The sequence below is a fragment of the Capra hircus genome, chromosome 28 (assembly GCF_001704415.2).
Source record: "Capra hircus breed San Clemente chromosome 28, ASM170441v1, whole genome shotgun sequence".
Taxonomy (NCBI): Eukaryota; Metazoa; Chordata; class Mammalia; order Artiodactyla; family Bovidae; genus Capra; species Capra hircus.
Genome location: NC_030835.1, coordinates 44044065 through 44049275, shown reverse-complemented (window position 1 = coordinate 44049275; position 5211 = coordinate 44044065).

Sequence of the window (5211 nt, the reverse complement as noted above, 5' to 3'; positions counted from 1 at the left end):
TCAGTCTGACTCTTTGTAACCCCATGGACTGTAGCCTACCAGGCTCCTCTCTCCATGGGATTCTCCAGGCAAGAATACTGGAGTGGGTTGCCACTTCCTTCTCCAGGGGATCTTCCCGACCCAAGGATCGAACCCTGGTCTCCCACATTGCAGGCAGATGCTTTAACCTCTGAGCCACCAGGGAAGCCCAAACCTCCACCAAATGGAAGACTTGATGAAGCACTCTTCATTTCAGAGAAAGGCACAGTTTGCCCACCATCACTGACACCACGTGATCTCTGGATTGAAAGAATGTGGGCCCTGCATGCACCCTGATCCTTATCAGCACCCCCACCCCTGGACTATAAGGCTCTTTACAAACCCCCTGGCTTGGGACCCAGTTTGAAGACATTAGCCGACTGTGATTCCCCCATTTTCCTGGCAAACAATAAAGCTATTCTTTTTTTTTCACTTCATACAAAGCTCTGTCTCTGAGATTTATGTATTTAGTGTCGGGTACAGAGGCCAGATTTGGCTCCAAATTTTGTAGTTCTGACTTGGGCATGGCCCCAGGAGGGTCTCCTGGTTTGATTGAATGTTCCAAGGTTTTGTCCAAATCAGCTTCTTTTGAGAGAGTGGAGGCTAGATTGCCTGGGACCCTTGCCTAGAAAGGCTGCACCCTGGCCGTACACAGTCCTGGTAGCTGGAACTCCAAGGTGGGAGTGCAATAGCAGGACCATCCTAGCAGCTGCCAAGACCACTCCCTTCTTCCTCCTGCCTCAGCCAGCCTGGATTTCCTACTCCAAGTAATTATTTTGGGTGAAGTAGAAAAGAATTGCTTTATTGCTTTGCCAGAGAAGGGGGCCACATCAGCATAATGCCCTCAAAACCATGTGCCCCACCTCGGCGGGGAGGGGGCAGAGATTGTGAGGAGTCTTACAATCCAGGGATGGAGTTGCTGATAAGGTTCAGGGCGTGTGTAGGGTCCACATTCCTTCAATCCAGGAGCCACCTGGTGTCAGTGATGATGGGCAAACTGTGCGTTTCTCTGGAATGAAGAGTGCTTCATCAAGCAGTTAACATCCTGAGCCCCCTTAGGTGCACAGTTGGGTGTGACTGTAGTGGCTGAGGGCTTGGAAGAGGGCATCCCTTTTGTCTCCATCATGAGTTCCCTCAAGGCTCACCATTGGAGCAGCTGTAATGTGATGGCCTGATAGCTGCAACATCCTTGGTTTACTGGTATGGAAGGCAACGTTTTTCATTCACACTGTGTAGCTTGATATGGCAAAGAAGCCCCATGAAGAAGGCAGGTGTGGGATGCACCTTAAAGAGGGGATGATAGCAATAACTACTGCCACATCTGTGTCCTTCTGACTTCCCAGACTCCGTGCAAAGTGCCTTTCATGGGACTCTTTGCCATGTCACCCTTCTGCCAATACTTGGACATTGATATTAACAGCGTTTTCATCTTACATGCAGTAGCTTTGACTGTGAAATTAAATAAGTTAAATAACTCTGAAGTTAAACAGCCAGCCAAGGGGTAATTACATAATTTTAAGACAGATCTCTCTAACCCCAAAGCCCATGTTCTTAACTATAATTTCGCACATTAGGATTTGTAGGATCCTAGGTGCCCTGTGATTTTCAAAAAGGCAAGAGGAAATAGAGACTTGAATGAGCCCAGGATTTGTGATGGGGAGAAAGAAGGGCACCCTCGTTAGCCAGCAGGGGTCAACTTGCAGAGGAGGGGAGTGAGGTCAAATGTGCTTAGAAGGGCAAGATCACAGTCTGCCTTGAAGACTAGCCAGTGGAGTCAGTCCTTGGAATATATCCACAATAGGTGAGTCCAGGGCCAGCCAGGAAGTTATTGCAGAGATCCAGGTGAGGACAACAAGGGTCTCAATGGAAGTTGTGTTGAAAGGAAGAAGGAAGGCAAGCAGCAGAGAAGCCCTCCAAAGGGAGATGCAAGAGGGCACGATGGAGAGAGAGCAAGAGTCAAGAGGAGCCTTCTGTGGGCCCATGGAGCATGAGGCCCCAGACAAGAGGCCGCCCAGCCTCTGCCTCAGGATCCAGATCTGCCGTGGTGTGGGTCTCCCCAACTAGAGTGGAATTGCCGTCAGGTCACAGCTTGGTTTAATTTATTGATATATTCTCGAAGGGTCTCCTTCCAGTTCCAATTATTTCTCCCCTCTACATGTACATATAAATTCACACCTTTATTGCTCTTTCTTGTGTTTTAGATCTCAGGAGGAAGAAAAACAGGAACAGGGAAAGGAAGACTTCTTAGTTGCTGTGTGATATATTTCATGGCCTCTATGAGCCTCAGTTTTCATATCATTAAAATGAAGATAGTAACCTCCTAGAGGGGTTAAGAGGATACCAAATAGGTGAAATGCTTTGAAGTGTTAACCTCAGATATGCAGATGACACCACCCTTATGGCAGAAAGTGAAGAGGAGCTAAAAAGCCTCTTGATGAAAGTGAAAGAGGAGAGTGCAAAATTTGGCTTAAAGCTCAACATTCAGAAAACTAAGATGGTATTTGGTCCCATCACTTCATGGGAAATAAATGGGGAAACAGTAGAAACAGTATCAGGCTTTATTTGGGGGGGGCTCCAAATTCACTGCAGATGGTGACTGCAGCCATGAAATTAAAAGACGCTTACTCCTTGGAAGAAAAGTTAGCATATTCAAAAGCAGAGACATTACTTTACCAACTAAGGTCCGTCTAGTCAAGGCTATGGATTTTCCTGTGGTCATGTATGGATATGAGAGTTGGACTGTGAACAAGGCTGAGCGCCGAAGAATTAATGCTTTTGAACTGTGGTGTTGGAGAAGACTCTTGAGAGTCCCTTGGACTGCAAGGAGATCCAACCAGTCCATTCTGAAGGAGATCAGCCCTGAGATTTCTTTGGAGGGAATGATGCTAAAGCTGAGGCTCCAGTACATTGGACACCTCATGCGAAGAATTGACTCATTGGAAAAGACTCTGATGCTGGGAGAGATTGGGGGCAGGAGGAGAAGGGGACGACAGAGGATGAGATGGCTGGATGGCATCACGGACTCAATGGACATGAGTCTGAGTGAACTCCGGGAGTTGGTGATGGACAGGGAGGCCTGGCATGCTGCGATTCATAGGGTCGCAAAGAGTTGGACACGACTGAGCAACTGAACTGATCTGAACTGAATTAAAATGTATATATAATTTTAATATATGATTTATATATATACATATATATATAATTTTACTTATAAAACTAGTTAGAAGTTTTTACATTAGATGTTCCTCCTGTCTACCTGGAGTCTATTGTGAGTAGAACATTGAGGCAGACAAACAGAGAAATCTTGAAAGCAGCAAGAGAAAATAATTCATCCAGCGAAGTCATCCCAACAAGATTAGCAGCTGCTTTTGCATGAGAGATCATGGAAATGACGACAATGGATGCCATATTCAAAATGTTAAAAGGAAAAAAAAAAAAGATTAACCAAGAATTCTACATCAGGACATTCATAGATAAACAAAAACAGAGAATGCTTTGTAAGGAAGCATGATTAGAAATACTAAAGTAAATTTTTCGGTTGAAAGCAGGTTGAAATTGACTCTAGACAGTAATACCAATCCTATGCCCCTCCCCGCCAAAAAACACCAATATAGGTGATTATGTCATTATAAGAGATAGTATAAATGCATATTTCTTTTCCTTTTTTTAACTGGTTTAAAAATCAATTGTGCAGAGCAATATGTATACAATGTACTATCTAGACTGTAACATACAGAAATGCAATATATTTGAAAATAGCACCACAAAGGAGTGGGAGCAAAGTTGTGTTGAGGAAAGGAAATTACACCACATGGTGATGCAAATCCACAGGACCAGAAGAGAGACAGAATTTTTTTTTTAAGGGTTTATATAACCAACTTTATAAACACACACTTTCATGAAATTAGGCATCAACTACAGGGGGAAAGAAACCTGTAAAAAACACATACACAAACACATGGAGGTTAAACAATACTCTTCTAAATAACCAAGGATCACTGAAGAAATCAAAGAGGAAATAAAAAACACCTAGAAACAAATGGCAACAAAAGCATGACAACCCAAAACCTATGTTGTTTAGTCACTAAGTCGTGTCTGACTCTTTGAAACCCCATGGACTGTAGCCTGCCAGGCTTCTCTGTCCATGGGATTTCTCAGGCAAGAATACTGGAGTGGGCTGCCATTTCCTTCTCCAGGGGATCTTCCCAACTCAGGGATCAAACCCAGGTCTGCTGCACTGCAGGCAGACTCTTTACTGCTGCACCGCTGGGGAAGCTGCGGGATGCAGCGAAAGCAGCCCTGTTCCACCTTGCTGGGGTTCTCACAGCAAGGACACTGGGGTTGCTTGCCATTCCCGCCTCCAGTGGATTCCGTTTTGTCAGAGCTCTCCACTATGACCTGTCCATCCTGGGCAGCCCCATGGCATGGCTCAGAGCTTCAGTGAGTTATGCAAGCCCCTTCACCCAAGGTAGTGATCAATGTACCCTTAGAAAAGCGTAAGTCAAAGAGACATGTACCCCACTGTTCACTGCAGCACTGTTTACAATAGGGGCATGGAAGCAACCTAGATGTCTGCCATTAGATGAATAGGTAAAGACGCTGTGGTATGTGTACACAGTGGAACATCACTTAGCCATAGAAAGGAACCAATTTGAGTCAGTCTAGTGAGGTAGATGAACTTAGTCTGTTATATAGAGTGAAGTAAGAGAGAAACAAAGGAATATTAACACGTATATATGGAATCTAGGACAATGGTACTGATGAACCTATTTGCAGAGCACGAATAGAGACACAAACCTAGAGAACAGACTTGTAGACACAACAGGGAAGAAGAGGGTGGGATGAATTGAGAGAGTAGCATTGAAGCATATACATTACCATATGTAAAACGTATAGTTGTAGGAAGTTGCTCTATAACACAGGAAGTTCAACCTGGTGCTCTGTGACAACTAGAGGGGTGAGATGGGGTGGGGGTGGGAGATATGTTCAAGAGTGAGGGGTCATATGTGTACTTATGGCTGATTCACGTTGTTGTATGGCAGAAACCAACACAATATTGTAAAGCAATTATCCTCCAGTTAAAAATAATTGGTTTTTTTTACCCACATACTTTCTAACTTGCTCTCTCAGTTTCTCCAAAAGGCATAAAGTTATGTAAAGTAGTAATTACAACAATATATTGTTAGGTTTGTA